Source organism: Schistocerca piceifrons, chromosome 4, assembly GCF_021461385.2.
Source record: "Schistocerca piceifrons isolate TAMUIC-IGC-003096 chromosome 4, iqSchPice1.1, whole genome shotgun sequence".
NCBI classification, from domain to species: Eukaryota; Metazoa; Arthropoda; class Insecta; order Orthoptera; family Acrididae; genus Schistocerca; species Schistocerca piceifrons.
In genome coordinates, this window is record NC_060141.1 from 18,321,870 (window position 1) to 18,344,524 (window position 22,655).

The following is a 22,655-nucleotide window of genomic DNA, read 5'->3' on the forward strand; positions in this document are numbered from 1 at the left end:
CTTCTCCCGTACAGGCCCCTATAATCTCTTAGTTCGTCGTATAAGCGACCGAACTGCCTTAACCAGACCTCATCCCTCTCTGCATCCCCTCGCTCAATGATGGACGTTTTATCCGACATCTGATATTCTCTCAACACTTGCGAATCATTCTTAAACTCAATCTCCAGTTCCGCTGTGGGTGTTACAGCTGCCACTTTATAATCGATTTCCGGAACACTACTTAAATTGTTCTCACTGACAGTGAATGTATTTTCTACTGCCGTGTATACAGCTGATCTACTACTCGTGGGTGCACTCCTTTCTCTTAACACTTGCACCCTCTCCCGCCGTTGATTATTCCACACGGAATTTTCATAACGACAACACCTGGGTTTTCTCCTGTTATTGGGCCGCCAAAATTTCTCCACACCCGGTCGGCCCCTCACCGGCGCGGCCAATGGTTTCCCTGTCTCGTCCCTGCAGATACGCTCCTCGGATGCTGCTGAGGTGGCTGATCACACCCACTGGTGTTATTACTATTCTGTGAAGCCCGTATCACGTTAGTATGATACTGGTTTCCGTCATTCCTGTTATTATTTGCATTGTACCGATTGTTATTACGGTCCGAACCATTATTGTTATTGCTGCCATGGTTGCGATATGCATTATTCCCATGGTTATCGTTGTTGTGGTTACTGTGGTACCCGTTGTTGTTACCACGGCTTCTACCACGGTCGCGATTATTGCGCCAATTGTCCTCGTCCTCCACTCTTTCCACGAAATCATTGATTGTCCTGTAATTGCTTCCTACATGTCGTTTTGTATCATCTGGAAGCTTCTTGTAGAGTTCCCAGACTATTTCGGATTCCGAGCGGCGATCACGCAAATATTCCAACTTGCGGATCCAGCCCTCACAAAACTCCTTCATCGAACCGCGCGAATTCGCATCGAAAGGCCTCGATACGACAAATTCGCGCCAGACACTTTGCTGTTTTTGCTCTGACCAGTATTCAGCCAGAAACAAATTTTTAAACTCGTCAAAAGTCAGGTTCGTAATGTTGAGGTTTAAGCCCCAACGCTTGGCATCGCCAGCCAACACGTCAATAACCGCATTAATTTTTCTCTCATCAGTCCATGATCTGGGTAAAACTCTTTCACAATTTTTAATGAAATCCGTCGCGTGTATACCGCCTTTTTTCAAGGGGTCGAACCGCTCCTCTTTCGTCAACAATTCCGAACGATGTGCACAGATTGGCACATAGCTCTGTTTTTCGTCAAGTTTCTTTTCTAATTCCGACACTCTCGTAATTACTTGGCAAGTGGTTGTCGCAAGCGTTTCTACTTCCCTTTTTTTCTCTTCGCAGGTATTAGCCTGCTTCGTCACTTTGGTATCTACTTCGGATACTAAAGCCTTTAAAGTTTCCACCTTCCTTTGATCCTCTTTTTTCACTAATTGAATTTGTTCCGTCACCTTATTCTCAATGATCGGAGCAACTGATTCTCCTACACTTTTCTCGATTCTGCTAATTTCGGAATTAAAATGAGAATTTATGCTCGCAATTTCCGCCTGAATGCCTATCATTTCCTGTTTAAGATTACCGATTTCGGTATTAATTACAACAATATCTTCTTTGACTTTATCAACTTTTGTGTTAACAACTCCAACATTGTTGTTAACAACATTAATAGCTTTGTTCCGATTGTCTAGCATCTGTTCAAATTTTTCGGACTGAGCTTCCTGCTTGGCAGCCCGAGCTTCTTGCTTGGCAGCCTGATCTTTAATTTCTGCCGATTGACTCTTGATTTCGTTAATCAAAACATTCAATAAATCAGTTAAATTCCCGGAAACTACCGGTTTTACTTCCGTAGCGGCTTCCTCTTTAATTGTCCCCCCGTATTCGTCATCAAGGGATTCAGATTTGATTTTCACTTCCGATTCCGAAACATTTTCTAAAGTTTGGAATTCCATTTCTGCTCTTTGTTGCGTTTCGGCAGTCGCGTCTTTCATGCTAGCCGCCTGCTCCTGAACAATAGGTACCGCGGTGCGCGTTTCCCACTGTTCGACCAATTGTTCCGTATCCAAGTCAACCAAATTTTGGCAATTGTTGCCTTCACTCATTTTAATAATTTTCAATATAAATACCAAATCTCAAATATAATTAGAATTACTCCCACTAATATTCTCGCTGACGTATCGACCATTTCGTAACCAGTACTTTGTTACGAGATTTGCACAATGCAAATTCGTGTCCAGAACAACCTCAAATCTGAAGATTGTCCTGTTACGGTCGCCACGTGTAACCTCCCCCTCACTTATCGACCTTAATGACAGTGAAAAATTAAACCGCGTGTACCTAATGGAAATTTGGGAAAAGCAATCGTCACCGAGGTTAATTTGTCGGTAAAGAGGGAGGAAAGGGTTACATCTAAATGAAAGGAAAAATGCAAATGAAACTGGTGGAAATTAATTTTGAAAAGGGGTAAAGTTAATAAAGAAAGTAAATGTGCGGCTATTGCATTAACAATTAACTAGCGGTAATTAGATATTTGAGATTTGGGGAAAATTACGGTCGCCAGTCCTAAGGACAATTACTATGGTAACTGAAAAAGAAATGTAATTACACATATAATTAGTGCTAGAAGCGTGGCAACTGAAGGTTGACACGTGTAGTGTGAAAACTGAAAGTTGAAAGTTTGTCAGAAGTAATAACTTTCTCTGCACTCTGACTTAATTTAGCAAAAGAATTAATAAAACCGGAAAACTGAAAGTTAATTTAGTGACTGAAGTTAATAGTGAGCTTTCTTTCTGAAGCACATCGAAATTCAGCAAAATACGGTTAGTCTTGGACTACCTCAACAATCATTTCAAAAGCTACTTGAATCTACACAATTTAGAAATAAGAGATTTAACTTCGAACTTGAATTAAATGATTCTGAACAATTAACAATAGTAAAATTTAGTACGTACCAAGCTGAGCTGCAGTCACAGGTAAGCTAAAATATGGTAACAAAACTAGCACTCTTAATTTGTGCTTGTGTAATCTAAGTATTGTAGCCAGCTATGAATACTTTAACTGAACTTTGAAATTAAAGCACTGAAATGGAATTATGCTGGCGTTTGAATTTCAATGACACTCGGGTTCATTTCGGAAAAGGAAGGGACCCTGCTTGGTAATGCAATTGGGACAATGAGCAACAAAGGTTCATGCTAAGTAGCTGTAATTTTGTGATGCAACAATTTTAAAAGTTTGAAAAGCTGAGGTCTGCCATACAGTTCTAAAACTTTACGTGCTTCCAGTCTTCCTTGTTGGTTGATTGAAGGTTTGAAGCCGTCGATCGAGGATGTGGCGACAGTCACTCATTGTCGGCCGTCGCTGTTGCAGAAGCTGGACATTGGCGCGCCTTCTTCTCGACACGGTCACCAGACGAAACGGGCTCTTGATGTGCGCCAGCTAATGCTTCCCCTCCGCGACACCAAGTCAGAAACTATCATCGCAAGTCGAGCGCAATTACATGCTGCCAAACCCCGAAAGCGCGGCAACTCGCGGGAGCTTCACACCATACACCTGCTCCACTCGCTACTCCAGCCAGACTCCCTCTGCTCTGCCCGCGCTCCACGCGGCAGAGTTCACTACCAAAGATCCTACACACTTTGATTCTTCACACGACCTATCGATGTAATCGTTCGATAGCAGTTTTCCCTAGGCAAGACCCAGCGTAAAAATACAAATAATATTTACGAAACAAACCAATTATACATCGACATAAATGCATAAATATATATATACAAATAGTAAAACAATTACAATATGTAAAGACACAGAAATGTCATATATTCAGGTAACAAAAATAAGGAAAACAAATTATAGTACAATAGATGGAAATAGGAGGATATGCATTTCCGGCGTTACAACCTGAGCCCTGTTCATATGCTACATCAATTATCGGTATGACTCTATTCGATGTACAGAACTGGATATAGTGAGTTGTTTCAAAATCAAGGGAGAGTCCATTTTCTGAGAACCACTTAATAATTCTTTGAAAGACATCTTTAACGATAGCTTCAGCTGCTTTTTCTGGAATGGGATTTATTATAACACTCGTGTCTTCTGCAAAAAGTGCTAGTTCTGGTTGCTGAATGTTAAGTGAGAGGTCATTCACATGAATAAGGAACAGCAGAGGACTCAAAATTGAAACCTGTGGGACTCCCTTAGTGATAACTCCCCATTCACTAGAATTTATCACCCTCCCAACATTGTGTTATTCAGCACAACTTTTTGCTTTCTGTTTGTTAAGTATGATTCAAACCAGCTGCGTGTATAGCCTTCAATTCCATAAAACCTGAGTTTTTCTAAGAGTGTAACATGATACAAACAGTCAAATGCCTTGGAAAGATCACAAAAAATACCAACTGGTGATAATGTGTTATTTAGGGCTTGTACTATTTGATGGGTAAATGTGTAGATAGCATTCTCAGTCGAGTAACCCTTCCGGAATCCAAACTGTGACATGCTCAGTAAATTATTTTCACTTAAATGGGAGAATACTCTTGAATACATAACTTTTTCGAATGTTTTATAAAATGAAGTCAGCAATGAGATTGGTCTAATTGAGTCACTTTTGCCACTTTCTTATGAAGAGGTTTGGGAATTGCATATTTCAATCTATCTGGAAAAATTCTCTGTGCCAGCAAAGCATTACATATATCACTAAGGACTCCACTTACTGAATTAGAACAACACATCAAAATTCTGTTAGAGACTCCATCAACACCATGTGAGCTCTTGTTCTTCAGTATATTTATAATTCCCTTAATTTCAGTGGGGGATGTTGGTGCTATTTGTAAAGGCCTAAAGTCCTGGGGATGACATTTTTAACATATTTCTTCGCTTCTTCAACTGAACCGTTTTATACTGTTTTTGCTGCTACATTCAAAAAATGATTGTTAAAAATACTTGCAAGTTGTGAATTCACTCACAACATCATCATTTCGCTTTATTGCTATGGTATGCTACGCTCTGTCAGGCTGCCCCATCTCACGTTTGACAATATTCCATATAGAATGCCAGGAAGTTTCATATCAGCGCACACTCTGCTGCAGAGTGAAAATCTCATTCTGGAAACATCCCCCAGGCTGTGGCTAAGCCAAGTCTCCGCAGTATCCTTTCTTTCAGGAGTGCTAGTTCTGCAAGGTTCGCAGGAGAGCTTCTGTAAAGTTTGGAAGGTAGGAGACGAGATACTGGCAGAAGTAAAGCTGCGGGTATCGGGCGTGAGTCGTGCTTCGGTAGCTTGGTGGTAGAGCACTTGCCCGCAAAAGGCAAAGGTCCCGAGTTCGAGTCTCGGTTGGGCACACAGTTTTAATCTGCCAGGAAGTTTCATATCAGCGCACACTCCGCTGCAGAGTGAAAATCTCATTCTGGAAACATCCCCCAGGCTGTGGCTAAGCCGTGTCTCCGCAATATCCTTTCTTTCAGGAGTGCTAGTTCTGCAAGGTTCGCAGGAGAGCTTCTGTAAAGTTTGGAAGGTAGGAGACAAGATACTGGCGGAAGTAAAGCTGTGGGTACCAGGCGTGAGTTGTGCTTTGGTAGCTCAGTGGTAGAGCACTTGCCCGCGAAAGGCAAAGGTCCCGAGTTCGAGTCTCGGTCGGGCACATAGTTTTAATCTGCCAGGAAGTTTCATATCAGCGCACATTCCGCTGCAGAGTGAAAATCTCATTCTGGAAACATCCCCCAGGCTGTGGCTAAGCCATGTCTCTGCATTATCCTTTCTTTCAGGAGTGCTAGTTCTGCAAGGTTCGCAGGAGAGCTTCTGTAAAGTTTGGAAGGTAGGAGATGAGATACTGGCAGAAGTAAAGCTGTGGGTACCGGGCGTGAGTCGTGCTTCGGTAGCTCAGTGGTAGAGCACTTGCCCGCGAAAGGCAAAGGTCCCGAGTTCGAGTCTCGACCGGGCACACAGTTTTAATCTGCCACGAAGTTTAATATTCCATACAGTTTTAGTCTCATTATCCGCATTATTAATTTCTGTCAGAACACATAAGCTTCTCGACTGCTTAATGACTTTGCTTGAAATATTACAGTATCTTTTGTAGTAAGCAAGTAACGTCAGCTCCTGACTTATTCTGGCCTGTACATATATTCCCCTCTTCCTCTTACACAATATCTTAATTCCCTTAGTAATCCATGGCTTACTTGACTTTGTAATGGCTTTTTTTGATAACATTTCAGGAAAGCAACTCTCAAATATTGAGACAAATTTATCGTGGACTAAATTGAATTTGGCATCTGCATAATTTTCTGTGTATACTTCATCCCATTCCACCTCTTCTAGGTTGCTCTCAAAACTCTGTATCCTGTTCGCAATAATAAGCCTCCCTGCCTTATATGAACTTGCCTCAAGCCTTTAAGGTGCTATATGTGTTATTTCCATTAACCGTGCATCATGATCAGATAGCCCATTAACAACTGGGTACACATTAATAATTTCTGCCTGAGCACTGTCTATGAAAATGTTCTTGATAAGTGACCTACTATCCTGCTGCACACGAGTTGGAAAATTTACAACAGATACTAGATTGAAACAACCAAAAAAGATTCTAGCTCATTTTTCCTATCCGTATCTTTTAAGAAATCTACATTAAAATCACCACAAACCACTAACTGCTCCCTTTCGTCCGACAGGTAGCTCAATAATGCCTCTAGATTTTTCATGCATAGCTGAAAGTTACCCTGAGGGGATCTGTAGATTGTTACAATTACTATAGAAGTATATTGCAGTAGCAACTCACAAGCACATGCTTCAAGAATCTGATCTACACAAAAACTATTTGTTTCAATATTTTTGACTTTGTGTCCAGTTTTTATATAAGCAGCAACTCCTTTATTCCATGTTGACTCTACATGAATAAGATGCTAATCTATAATCCCTTAAATTTAACTTCTCCATCCCGGTGTTCACAGAGACACAAAACATCTATACCTTCAGAATTTACCGCATTTTCTAGGCATACAAGAAGCTCATCTATCTTATTTTTCAATCCTCTAATGTTCTGATGAAACACACAAATTTTATTTCTTTGCATACTGCTACATACATTATAGCACTGTTCTGTTTTAACCTCTTTCAATACTCTCTGTCTGTAACCTGCCTCTAATCTAAAAAATGTTTCATATCAGAGCACACTCCGCTGCAGAGTGAAAATCTCATTCTGGAAACATCCCCCAGGCTGTGGCTAAGCCATGTAATCACAGGTATTTTGTCTTGTGTGCATGTCCCCCCCTCACATTTTCTGCAAGAAGTTCAACTAATCTATCCTTCCCCCTCCTATTCAGGTGAAGGCCATGACTAGTGTAACCCCACCTCCCAATTGCATCAACAGGCACAGCACAGATATGAGATTTAGTTTCTGCCAACAGTAGCCCCCCACCCCCAGCTCTCTGTTAACACGGTTGACAGCCGTATTAAGCCAGGGCTGGCCATGGCGCTGCAAAACATCCACAAACCCTACATGAGTGTGAGCTGTTGCTGCTCCTATTACATCCAGGTCACACCTGATGCTATGGTCCTAATTGCTAGCCAGGCTGTTTTCTGCTCCTCCTACTATAAGAACATGGTCCTCACTATCAAAATCTTTGCACAAGGCTCCTAGGTTTTCTGTAACCTGTGTAAGCTTAGCACTAGGTTTCACAGTGCTTGTGATGTGGTACTTGATTCCTAGCCTATCCTGTAGCAACTGGCCTGCACCTCTCCCATGACAGCTACCTAACAGCAGGACTCTTTTTCTTTCTGCTTGACTTTACTCACAACCTAGCATTACAATTGTTACTACGTGTCCACTGCATACTACTTTGTTCAAAAACTGTTTGTGGCTCTTCTAATTCAGGTAACAAATCAAATTGAATTGCTCACTGGAATCTGAAAAGTGATTTCTGGGGTTTTCTCCTTCTGACTACGACTTGTTACCTGTTCCCAGCTCCCCTTGTCTCTTTTCCCCTTCAACCTGTCTATTTCGAACTATGTCATTTCTAGCTCAGCCTGAAGGGCACAAATCTTTTTTCTTTGTTCCACAATTTTTTGTCACAGCTACATAATCTAAAACTCCGTTGGTGAGCCTCATCAGACACTATAACAGCTTCCCCGCTACACTCACCCCAGTGAAACATCAACCCACAATTCTGACATTTCACCCCCACGCTCACTATTCTGCGACAACATCCACATTTGTCACACATGACGGCAGATTAAACAATACAAATTACACTACAAACAAACCAATTAATAATTAGTAGAAAGTAACTTAGCTTCGGGTGAGATGAGCAGAGCACTTCTGGATGTTAGGTGAATGTAGCAGCAGGAGAATGCCAACAGTGCGAAGTTAATTGCTGGTGTACGTTATAGTGGCAGAAATCACAAAACTAGTAAGAAACTGAAGAGGCTCGATATTTGCTAACAACAAATTTGAACAGGCGCTATCACTGACCTATGTATAAATACTCTAATGGAAACAGAAACACCACTTACCGACTTTACTGCACAACATGGAAAATTAACTGCACGGAAGTACAGAAACACAGAAAACACGAACTGGATGCAAACTATAGATGCATGATACTCTTCACAATAAAGCTACTAGGACACTATGCAGAAATTATTGAATAATCATATAACTTACTGCGGTCGATAACGAAAACAAACCCACACTAACGGCTTGCACTTTAGAACAGTTATCTTTTCATGGTTGGTTGGTTGGTTGGTTGGTTGGTTGGTTGGTTGGTTTGTTTGTTTAAAGGGGAAAGGGACCAAACTACAAGGTCATCGGTCCATTGTTCCTAATAAAACAATGCCACAACTGTGAGAATAAAACAGAAGAGATATATAATACAAAACAGAAAGAACAGAAAGGCCACAAGAACGAAGGAAAGGCAACAAACACTAAAAGGAACAGAAGAGGACAAGAAAGCAACAGAGATACAAGAAACAGTTAGAAGAGAGTAAAACAAGAAAGCAGATTACAGTGGCTGGCCGACCACAAAAACAAAAAGGAAAAGCCAGCCACCCTGCAACACATTAAAACCTCCACCCTAAAGGCACTAGGGTGGAGGACACAGAGGGACAAAGGACATGCGCTAAAACTCAGATCGAATGATAAAACCCACCCTCATGGATGAAACGCAAAACCAAATAAGCCGATGAGGCGTTGTCTACTAAAATCAATGCTAATGAGTCTGGCAGCCGAAGATGAAGTCGCAGGGCAACCAAAGAAGGACAGAGCGGAAGACTATGGGCCACTGTCAACCAGGCGCCACACCAACACTGAGGTGGGTCTTAACAGTGCAAGAGGTAGCCATGGGTCGCCCAGGCATGGCCAATGCAGAGCCATCAGAGAACAATGGAGACCCTGCGAGAAACCCTCATCGAGGACTTCCACACATTTGTGGTCCCCTTAATGGCTCGCAATTCATTGTGCATACTGATATTTTGCCATTCCGTCTCCCAAAGCTGAAAAACCTTGCAGTGTAATAACGAATGCAGGTCAGTTGCAGGGATGCTCATCTCCAGAAGTGGTTTCCGCGTAGCCTGTTAGGCCAGCCTGTCAGCAAGTTCATTTCCTGGGATTCTGATGTGACCAGGGGTCCAGATGAACACCACGGATGGACTCCTGTATGGCCGCTACCAAAGGATGACAAAGGTAGCACTGGTTGATAGTTCTCAGGCTGCTCAAGGAGTCTGTACATAAAAGAAAAGGCTCCCTAGGGCACAAACAGAGATATTGAAGTACATAAGAAATGGCCACCAGCTCTGCAGCCATCGGGTAAGGAATGCTGTTCAATATGGCCGCCGTGACAGTAGGCAAGCCCTACGCGACCATCAGCCATAGAGCCATCAGTGTAAACCACTTCAGAGCCCCAGAACACGTCAAGAATCGAGAGGAAGTGACAGAGGAGAGCTGCAGTGTGAACGGAGTCCTTAGGGCCACGTGACAGGTCCAGATGAAGCTGCAGCCGAGGCGAACACCATGGAGGTGTACGTGAACAGACCGCAAGTAGAGGTGGTAAAGGAGAGGACTTCAGTTTGGAGAGAAGGGACCACACACGAACCATAATCGTTAGCCCCTACCTGGGCCGCCGATGCCGGAGATGGACTGCCACAGGCAGGAAAAGGAGACAGCAATTCAGATGCTCAGGAGAGCTACAAATGTGTGCTGCATAACTGGCGAGCAGTTGTGCACATCTGATCTGCAATGGAGGGACCCCAGCCTCCACCAGTGCACTGGTCACTGGACTCGTCCTAAAAGCTCCTGCTGCTAGTCGAACCCTGCAGTGGTGCACAGGGTCGAGTAAATGCAACACTGAGGACACTGCCAAACCATAAACTACACTCTCATAGTCAATTTGGGATTGGACAAGGGCTCTGTAGAGATGCAGCAGCGTACAGCGATCTGCACCCCAATTTGTGTTGCTCAGGCAATGGAGGGCATTGAAGTGCTGCCAGTACTTCTGTTTAACCTGACAGAGATGAGGAAGCCAAGTCAGTCGAGCATCAAAAACCAGTCCTAAGAATTGATATGTCTCCACTACAGTGAGTGGATCATCATGAAGATAAAGTTCTGGGTCCGGATGAATGGTACGACGCCGACAGAAGTGCACAACACACGACTTTGCAGCTGAAAACTGGAAGCCATGGGTTAGAGCCCATGATTGTGCCTTGTGAATGGCTCCCTGTAGGTGACACTCAGCAACATCAGTACTGGAGCAGCAGTACAAAACGCAAAAGTCGTCCGCATACAGAGAAGGTAAGACGCAGGGCCCGACAGCTGCTGCTAGACCGTTAATGACCACTAAAAATAGAGACACACTAAATACAGAGCACTGTGGGACTCCATTCTCCTGTATATGGGTGGAACTATGGGAGGCACCAGCTTGGACACGGAAAGTATGGAGCGACAGGAAGTTTTGGATAAAAATCGGGAGCTGGCCCTGGAGACCCCACTCATACAATGTGGCAAGGATATGATACCGCTATGTCATGTCATATGCTTACTTAAGTCAAAAAAGACGGCAACCAGGTGTTGACATCTGGAAAAGGTTGTTCGGATGGCAGACTCTAGGGACACAAGATGATCAGTGGTAGAGCAACCCTTGCAGAAGCTCCCTGACATGGAGCCAGTAGGCCACATGACTCCAGGACCCAACCCAACCGCCGACATATGATACGTTCCAGCAGCTTACAAAGAACATTGGTGAGGCTCATGGCCCGATAGCTATCCACATCAACGGGTTTTTACCAGGTTTGAGCACTGGAATGATGGTGCACTCCCGCTATTGCGATGGAAAGAAGCCATTGCACCAGATCCTTTTGAAGATGATGAGGAGATATTGGTTGTAGTCAGATGAGAGATGTTTAATCATCTGGCTGTGGATCCGATCAGCCCCAGGAGCTGTGTTGAGGCAATGTGCAAGGGCACTGAGGAGCTCCCACTCTGTAAATGGGGCATTATAAGATTCACTGTGGCGTGTAGTGAATGACAGGACGTTTCCTTCCAGCCTCCATTTGAGAGTGAGAAAGGCTGGGGGGGGGGGGGGGGTAATTCTCCAATGCAGAGGCTCCAGCAAAGTGCTCGGCAATCGCGTTTGTCTCTGTAGATAACACCGGGATCACCTGTTAGGGTCTGGTACCCAAAAAGACGTTTGATCTTTGCCCAGACTTGGGAAGGTGATGTATGGCACCCAAGGGTCAAGATGTATCTCTCCCAACACTCCTGCTTTCATCATTTGATAAGTTGATGAACATGGGCACAGAGCTGTTTAAAGTGCTATGAGGTGCTCCAGGGAAGGGTGCCACTTATGCTGCTGTAGAGCTCGCCAACGCTCCTTAACTGCTTCAGCGACTTCTGGCGACTGACAATGGACTGCCTTACGCCTCGGGCACCCCAAAGAATGAAGGATTGCATTTTCTGCTGCAGAAACGATTGTTGTAGTCACCTGCTCAACCATCACATCGATGTTACCATGTGGGGGAGATTCAACAGTGACAGCAGAGGTGAAAGTTTCTAAGTCTGCCTTGTTTAAAGCCCATCTGGGCAGGTGTCTGTGGGCCTGATGACAGGGCAGTGACAGGAAGATGGGGACGTGGTCACTACCACACAGGTCGTCATGTGCTCTCCAGTGGATAGATGAGAGAAGTTCTGGGCTGCAAACTGATAAATCAATGGCCGAGTAACTACCATGAGCCACACTGAAATGTGTGGTGGCCCCAGTATTTAAGAGGCAGAGGTGGAAATGAGACTGTAGGGGTTTGAAGGGGTACAGGTTCACTACAGATTGAGTTTAGGACATGAACGCAAACTCCACCTAACACTCGATTATAGTCGCTATGGTTCCTGTAATATCCCTTATAGCTGCGGAGGGCAGGGGTCCACATTGCTGCGTACCAAGTTTCCTAGAGGGCAATGCGGATAGCAGGTGTATAGCTTAACAGTTGCCGTAGCTCAGCCAGATGTCATCATGAGACTGGGAAGGCATGAAACATTCAATGAGCTAGTTTACACCTCAGAGTCACCTGCTGCCACCGACTTATTGCGTGAACAGTCTATATCCATTGTGTCTGAGGGTCTGGCGAGATCAAGGTCCTCAGCGGATGCCAATATCTCCACTCCATCCTCAGATGCAGAGCTTGTAGGTAGCAGTGATGTGGGTGCCACCGCAATTTCCGTGGTCTTAGGGGTTTAGGGGTTTTCTTTTTGGATTTCTCTTGCTGCTCCTTGGGTTTCCCTGGCTGGGAGGACTTCACTGGCTCAGTCTCTGGGACTGAGGATGAGCGTGAAGCCCTATGACCAGCTGCTTTTGGGCTCTTCAGCCGTGGCAGGTGTCATCTTTCCCACTAGCAGAAACCTGGGAAGGGAGTGACCCAAGGGACCCCTTCCTAGCGAGAGAAGCCGAAGAAGACTTACGCTTCTGCTTAGAAGTGGGGACGGACATCCCCAATGGTTGAGGGGAGGGGGTGTTTCTGCCAAAGTAGGTGGTGCAGGAGCAACAGGGAGGGAAATGCCCCCCAACATCGAGGGGGCAGAAGTAGTCTTCTGGCTCTGAGAGGTGACTGGGGTTGGTGGAGCTGATGGTGACAGAACTGTTGTAGCGGTGGCACAAGATGATATACGTATAGGATGCAGGCATTCAAATTTGCTCTTAGCCTCAGTGTATGTAGTGAGTCCAGGGTCTTGTACTCCATGATTTTCTTTTCTTTCTGGAGAATCCTGCAGTCTGGTGAGCAACTGCTCTCCACAGTTGACTTAGATGGAGGAGATGGAGTATTGGTATGTGACGGGCATCCACAATAGTGACTTTTGATGCTGGAAGTACAGCAGAAAGACATATGATCAAACTTCCAGCACTTCACGCGCCTCATTGGGGGAGGGCTATAGGGCTTTACACCACAGCGGTTGACCATCACCTTGACCTTCTTGGGCAATGTATCACTCTCGAAGGCCAAGATGAAGGCATCGGTGGCAACCTGATTATCCCTCAGATCCCGGCGGACTCGCCAGACGAAATGTGCACCTCGTCGCTCTAAATTGGTGCACAGCTCATCATCAGACTGCAAAAGACAGTCCCTGTGAAATATGATACCCTGGACAATAATTTAGCTCTTATGGGGCGTGATGGTTACAGAAACGTCCCCCAGCTTGTCACAAGCGAGTAACACCCGTGATAGGGCAAAGAATGCTGTTTTGATCAATACTGACCCAGATCATATTTTGTACAAGCCCTCCACCTCCCCAAACTTTTCCTCTAAATGATCAACAAAAAACTGAGGCTTCATTGTCTTGAAAGATTCCCCCATAAGCTCTCAAACATATAAGGTACCGGGGCGAATAAGATCCGCTGCCATCCTTAGCCTGACGTTCCTCCCATGATGTGGCCAGGAAGGGGAACAATTTGGGGTCATACTTCTGTGCATTGAATTGAGCTTGTGAACACTCAGGGACTGCTGGTGTTTCACCACCAGCAAGAGATGATGGACTACGCTTCATCCCATGTCATCCACCCTGATACCACCAGGGTCCCTCCCCACAGGTGTCTCCCAGCCACAGCAAAGTCCACCTGGCTGGATGGCCATTGCCGGGAGTCCCAATGCCCCAAGGGGATGGGCATCTACCCCTTGGCATACGTGGGGAGTTAATGGTGCAGGCATCAGCAGAGTGATCCCTGTGTGGTCAGGGGTCTACAACCAACAGGGCACATGGTGACCCCACCACAATGGACTGGCTACCGAGCTGGATATCAGGTGCAAAGAAGTCCATGTTCATCATCAACACAGAATGCAACACTGCATAGTGCATGGTGGAAACATAAAGGTCAAAATGTGTGAAACTCCTTTTAGTCACCTCTTACAACAGGCATGAATACCTCGGGCCCATTCTTATCCCCGGACCTACAGGGGGGTATCTTTTCACAAAAACTACGCAAGTAAAAGCGAAACCTTCAATGTATAGATCACAACAGATACTAATTTACTTATTTAAGCTAAAATATTGCCCTAATAAATAGTTTTTCCACGAGTAAACACCTATATTTACGAGTGCACTGAGTAAACACACACACACCTACTCCAAAGAACTTCACTTTTTGCCTGTGCACTTACAAACCATTCCTACCTCATTAATTTCTTCATTTCCAGTCTTATTCTCCGTTATTTTCATTTTCCCCTTCCCTTTTATCCATTCATCCCATTCCCCATCCTCGTTTCTTGAAGTATCATAAATTTGTTTTTCATCGCATTTGAAATGCAACATTATTTTGTGCATGCAGCGTTTTTCATTATCACTTGTCTCAATCACCTTAATCTTTTTGTTAAGTGTTAGTGACAAATACTTTTTTTAAAATTATGTCATCACTTAAAGTGCTACTGGTCAACTGAAACTTGCACAAAAATAATGCAGGTAGTACATTTCTTTGGAATGCTTGACCTTTCCAAGTAACACCACTGTTTAACACAACACCACCCACCTTTCACTGTCCAGATTGCAGCAGTGTGTTTGTAAGTGCACAACTATGTTCCAGTGTATGTCCGTACACATCAGTAATAATTGAGAACAAGAAACACTGACGAACAGAGCACTCACAAATGAACCATTTCCATCAATGTACCAACACTGCATGTAACTTGTTTGTTGTTGCAATGCTTTACAGCATTGTCAGGGCTGTACAGTCTTTGTCTTAAAAGTAGCAAATAAGTAATGTATTCTGTAATACAGTAGTACTGTATAAGCTCTTTTCCGCATTAAACATTGAATTATTAATTAAATCTTAAAAACTGCATTTCATTTCCACATTAGGCACAGTCCGCTTTAAACAAGAAGGACAGAAAAGTGTATTGAATGCATCACGACTGAAATGCTGTAGGGTTGGGCAGATTTGCGAATTATACACATTCCACATTGATCAAGAGTTACTGTACATTCTAACATTTTGACGACTTAAAGTGTGAGTGTGGGTCTGGGTTATACTGATTTATTTCCCCAAACCACATTCCACTTCTTTAAGAGATGACTTACTTGGGGTTTGCAGCCACTCTTCTCTACTGGATAGCTAGCTGTTGGAAACTCCCTTGGCTTCTTCTCCATCAAGTAACACTAGGTACAGGAACTTTCAAGCCTCTTTCTGCTAGTGAAATAAGTAGCCACACAAACTTTACGTTTCATCAATTAACGATGTATTTGTCTTTCAAGTACAACAACAATTCTCACTTTCAACATAATATGTAACTTCAGTAAGTCTCTCTTACAGTCGCATGTTAGCAACAAATTGATTTACATTTGAAAGAAAGTCTGCTTAGACCCCCACGACTTTCAGAAAGACAGACTGATAAAACAATTTATCTCTCACAAGGGTGAGTCAAGAGTCTACAGCAGCACTTTTTCAACTGTTCTTGTTTCACATAACAATAGTCAATGACACAATAAGCACAGAACTGCATATTGATTCCATGGCTCTTCCTTACACACTCACTAACACATCTGTGGATGGTCCGACAGGTACTTGTCGGTGCCGTTTGACCGCCGTGTCTAATTTCTTCCCGTGACTGATTTTAAACCTGTACACACAAACGTGTGATGCGCAGTAGATAGGATTTTAGCATCCCACACTCGTACATAGAATATCGTGTGTTCGAGACAGTAGAAGGCTGAGTGGTTTTAGAATTTACACAGAAATTCTCAAATCGCTAAACTCAGACCGAACACACGATATTTTATACATAATCATTATTCAAATAATATCACTCATAATAACATTTCATATCTTAACAGTGTACATTTCTTACATATATCCTCTGAGTAACAATTTTCTGTCCTCTCTTGCACAATCTTTCACTTATTTTTTCTCTGCTCTTTTCTTACTTTAATTTGTTACTAAGATGTGAGCATTTATTCATTATTTTAGTCAGCTTTGCTAATATTCAGGAATTGTGAGGGCTCTTTTTTTCTTTATTTCCTTCTTCAATCGAAAACTTCGGGTGTTTATGACACATGAATAATCTACTTTCTATTCTTATCTTTTTCCTAGTAGGTACTATTTTCATTAGTTGTAGCTTGGAGAAATTCTGGACGAAATGAAAGTGTTCTTTTGACACTCATTTGTTTTGACGAAACATAATACTGCTAGTCGTTCATAGAATTTACACTTTCCAGTTCCTATAAAATTTGCGACTTTTGTCACGATACTGTCCCCTTTTCCTAGGATCAGCACCTATTCCTTGCTTGTGAGTTGACCTTATGAGAGCATTTCCTCTTTCCATTCCGGCAGGTACACCCCTTACAAAATATCTCTATTTTTTTAGGCCAAAGGTCGTCCTATCTCCACGTAAGTACGTCTGCCCTTTATACTTAGTGATTGCCGGGTACACCTCCCTTGTTCTTTTTGAGTAGGCCTCAACAATTCATTACCCTAATATACATTTCTATGTATACCATGATTATCTTCTGGTAAAGATATAAATCTATCTTAAACTTAGCATTTATTCTTTAATATATCATTCATTCCCTAGAGTCCTCCTCTACTTATCAGCTTCTACACTTTCAATAGATATTATGTCTATATATACTACTTACATCCCACTATCCTTCAATTCATCAGAGTTTTTATTGTACTGATGTTGCTCATGCCTTTTTCTTATTTATCCATTACTCACCACCATTTTATAGTTGTTCGTTATGTATGGGCATCTCTCCTTACGTATATTCAATGTAGAACCGTCATAACTCTCCATACATGTGGGAATAACTTCCTATGTACACACCTTTCCCCTACAACACCTGGTGGTTCTCACATCATGACGGGCTTTGTCTTATATAATATAATGTTTGCGTAGAAGTGTATATTTGTATAATAGAGGGAAACATTCCATGTGGGAAAAATTTATCAAAAAACAAAGATGATGTGACTTACCAAACGAAAGCGCTGGCAGGTCGAAAGACACACAAACAAACACAAACATACACACAAAATTCAAGCTTTCGCAACAAACTGTTGCCTCATCAGCAAAGAGGGAAGGAGAGGGAAAGACGAAAGGATGTGGGTTTTATGGGAGAGGGTAAGGAGTCATTCCAATCCCGGGAGCGGAAAGACTTACCTTAGGGGGAAAAAGGACGGGTATACGCTCGCGCACACAAACAACACACACACACACACACACACACACACACACACACACACACACACATCCATCCACACATATACAGACACAAGCAGACATATATATTGTATATATATGTATTGTATATATTGTATATAGTGTATATTTGTGTATATGTGGATGTGTGTTCATGTAGTCTGATTCTTTGGCCTTCTTATCTAAAGATAAGATGTAGGTTATTAGTAACAACGGAAATAAGGAAGGATTTCAGCGATAGAAGTTTATGAATAAGGAAAGAGGAAAAAGATAGTCAGGTCCTCAAGATGAGAAGTAAGAAAGGAAAAAATAGATGTGGTTGTTAGGATCAAAGAAGAGAAAGAAGTCAGCCCAAAAGACAGGAAACCAACTCTCAGGTACTTGAATGAGATGCTGGAGCAGGCTTGGTGTTAAATCGCCTCCTACAGAACGGACTTGTCCCACCTTCACCCTTTGAGGTCCCCGAAGGAAATCCTAGCAACCCTATGGAAATGGGAAATGAAGAAGAATCAGGCACACTTGTTTGTGAGGGTAGTTTGAAAGGTGTGTTGTATGTTAGTCATGATGTATCTGTTCTTGTAATTCAAGCTTTTAGCTACAATGCCCACACCTTTCAAAATTTATACAAACCCTCCCATCTATATCATGTCTCATAAAAGGTATAAAATACTCTACAAAAAATAGAAAATCTATACTCTATGGTATAACAGTTGTTCAGCAAGTCAAATCTTATTATATTTTCCACAAATATAATACTCTATTTAGTTTATTCCGTCTAGATATCACTTTTTTTCTGTGATTCTCCTACATTGGTCTCTATATTGTGGTCATATCCAATTTTTTAATAAGATTACAGGATAGTTCTAGATCTTAAAGGAATTCAGTGCAGGAAACTATTTGGAAAAAACATCGAAAACAACTTGGGATCAGACTGTTGTCACTCCACCTGTTAACTCAGAATGTATTCCTTGGGGATAGATGACTCCACCTGGGTACCATGGATCTGATATTAACTTTTCTTGTGCACTGGCAGACCAGTAATTCTCTTTAAATTTCTTCTGAGTCTTCCCAAGATGGAAAATTCTCAATATTTACTGTTACCCATTCTGAGGCCTCCCCTAAAAGGTACCCCACAGCAAATTCAATCTTCTTGGAATCTTCCCAATTTTTTGGCAAAGCTTGGTTAAATCTTTTTAAGAAATGGGTTTGATGTACATCTTCGTCCAGCTTAAATTTAGGGAATTGTCTAGATAACCCTGAATTGGCTCCCCATTGTAAATCAGTCACCACTTCACTAGTTAACACAACATTACTTGGAGTTACCCTTCTTTTCTAAAATGGGTTCAAATGGTTCTGAGCACTATGGGACTCAACATCTGAGGTCATCAGTCCCCTAGACTTAGAACTGCTTAAACCTAAGGACATCACACACATCCATGCCCAAGGCAGGATTCGAACCTGCGACCATAGCAGCAGCGCGGTTCCGGACTGGAGCGCCTAGAACCGCTCGGCTACTGCGGCCGGCCCTTCTTTTCTACTTTAACTTGAATAAGTTTAATCTCTTTCCACAGGCCTGCCATATGCTTCCTGTTATCATTAAGTTCAGAAGAAGGAATAGGTGATACATTTCCGGATGTTATTTTATTGGTAACTTTTCGATCTATAATTTCCCCAAATTGTTTCTCCAAACTAGTTACATTTATAAAATCAGAGTTAGCTATGTCCACTTTGAAATTTCTTTCTGCATTATCTACCCATGTATTGACACCTGTAATTTGTGACTGAATGGCTGGTATTAACTCATTCTGCTTATCTACACTCTCTTGCAAAGTCTACCACCCTGATTTACATCATTATACTTAATACTGTACACTTTTTCAAAGGATCCTAACTTTTCAATAAGTTCCAATTCTACACAATTACATTTGTTTTCAAGTTCTAACCTGTTTGACAAATCCTGAAAGGTATCATTCTGTTTACTGTCGGTAAACATACAATTTATATTAGTAGACAAATAGTTTGTCAACTCATTTTTCAGATTTACTTTTAAATTCTCTACTTTAGTACTTATAGCATCAAACTCAGTCTTCCAAGCGCCCATGCCTTCACGCAGATTACTAAATTCTTCGCTTTGAGAGTCGACCTTGGCACTTAACAAACACAAATTTGTTGTTTGAATATTTAGAGTTGCCCTCTAAGCATTTAAAGCTTCACTCTGGATATTTCATTGAGAATTTACTAAGCCTAGTTCTTTACTTAGAGTGGCACTTTGAGCTTTGATTAAATTTAACAACTCAGCCCAGTCAGGCACTTCTTTGCTAATTTTCATGGCCATAGCTGGGTCTTGAGTTTCCCCAACCTGTTGTATATTTTCCATACTCTTGCATCCTTTAGCTCTTGTGAGCTTTTAAAAGTAACTTTAAATATGATAACTACGCAAATAAAGTTCACACAACAGTATCTCGTACCATTTCGTCATAAAGTAACAGAATTTTGTTTCACGCTCACCCGGCATAGAATTCTCATAGCGTAGGTGAGTGGATGTGGAGGCAGGTCAGCACCGGTGAACAGCAACTGGTGCCGGCAGTGTCGGATGTATGTTGGTTTCCGCGTCTCCATCCCCGTGACGTGTGTGAGAGCTGTATACTCCCCGCACTGGATCTTCTTGGTTGAAGCATTCTATGCACATTTCTTCTTGACAAATATGTTGAAAACTTCTTTGCTCCTTTATCGTTGTGAATTTTTCATGTCTTCACCATTTTTCATTCAAATTATGCTCTATTAGATACTTGAACATATTCCAATGTCTCAGAGTAAATTCCTTGTCATATTATGTATGGTTGCTATGGCAACACACAACAGATTCTTTTCTCATTTTTGACTGAAAATTCCTGTTTTTTGATCTCTACACAGAGGTTGCCACGTTCTAACATGTTGTGATGGCTTAAATTGTGAAAGTAGACATACAAACTTTACGTTTCGTCAAACAATGTTGTCTGACTTTCAAGCACAATAAAAATTCTCAATTTCAACATAGTATGTAATTTCAGTAAGTCTCTCGTACAGTTGTATGTTAGAAACAATTGGTTTACATTCAAAAGAAGGTCTGCTTAGACACCATAACTTTCAGAAAAAGAGACTGAAAAAACGTCTTGCCTCTCACAAGGCTGAGTCAAGAGTCTACAAGAGCACTTTATCAACTTTTCTTGTCTCACATAACAATAGTCAATGACACAATAAGCACAGTGCTGCATACTGATTCCATGGTTCTTTCTTACACACTCACTAACATATCTATGAGTTGTCTGACAGGTACTTGCCGGTGCCGTTCAACTGCCGCGTCTACTTTCTTACTGCAACTGATTCTAAACCTATACACACAAGCACGTCACGCAGTAGGTAGGATTTTAGCATCCCACACACTTATCTAGAATATTGTCTGTTCGAAACGGTAGAGGGCTGAGTGGTTCTAGAAATTACACAGAAATTCTCGAATCACTACAACATGAATGTGTGGCCTCTGTTCTTTCGGACATTTCCAAAAGAACAGACATAATACAAAATCTGTGGCTGTGATACATTTATGTAAATTGAAGGTGGAGGGGGGGGGGGCAGATGGAAATGATGATATTAACTGCATTGGGACTTTCTGTGGAATCACAGGCAATGAATGAATATATGTGCCAGACAAGGACATGTACCTGGAAATGTTCAAAAGAACAGGCACCACGCATTCGAATAACTGATTTGCCTTGATGGGCAATGAGTCCACAAACTTCTTGTGGATGCACATTTATGTTCAACCTCCAGCAGAAATCTAAAATTAGTGAGCCTGAAGGACATGGACGGGAACTGCAGATAGGTAGTGTTAGGTGGAAATGTAAGCTGGCAGGGAGCATGTCAAGAGAGTCACGCATTTGTGATAAACACTGTGTCCAGATGGTGCAGTGGTTAATGTGATTACCTAGTAAGCAGGAGAGCCCAGGTTTGAGTCCCAGACCAGCACAAATTTTCACTTGTCACAGCTGATTCCACATAAAGTCCTGACACAGCTGATATCATTAGTTACTTCCCATTCCTTTCTTTTCTCTCCACCCTCCACCTTGAAATTACATAATATGTATCACAGCTGGAGGTTTTGCGTGGGGTCTGTTCTTTCAGAAATGTCTAAAAGAACAGACATCACACATTTGTATAATTGATTCGTCTCAATGGGCAATGAATCCACAACCATCAGTATAGATGCATATTTGCATTTGACCTCCGGCAGGAATCTAAAATTAGCTAGCATGAATGATGTGGATGGGACTACAGACAGGTGGTTCTAGGTGGGAATGTGAGTCAGTAGGGGAGCATGTTGAGATAGTCCATTCATTTGCGATAAACACCATATACAGATGGTGCAGTGGTTCACTCATCTGCCTAGTCAGCAGGAGATCCCAGGTTCTAGTCCCAGTCCAGCATACATTTCCACTTGTTGCTGTTGATTCCACATAAAGTCCCAATGCACCTGATATCATTAGTTCCCTCCCATTGCTTTCCTTTCCACCTTCCATCCTCAATTTAAATAATTAATTTTGAAATGTTCCAGGTCCAGTGCATTGCTGTCCAACCAATGTTGCTACAGAATACATAGATATGGCAATATAGGATGACAACGGCAACAGTTACATTTCTCATATGATTGTTTTAGGAGATTTCAACAAAGATTTTAAAACCAAACCCCAAAATGCAATTTTATTATGTTTTCCCTCCAAAGGGACATTACCATAAAAATAAGCCAAGGCACTACAAGAGCTAATATGTTTATCAACATTGTTTTTGCCAACCTCAATACACAATGGAGTACTGTTCATTATTTCTTGTCATCACTTACAAATTTGGTTCAAATTTAATATGTAATTAATCATTTTAATTTAATTTTCAATTTTCATATGAACTACTAAACCCACATTTGACTCCAGTCTCACCTGATCATAGGTGGAAATGTTCTGATCTGGTAAACATCTACT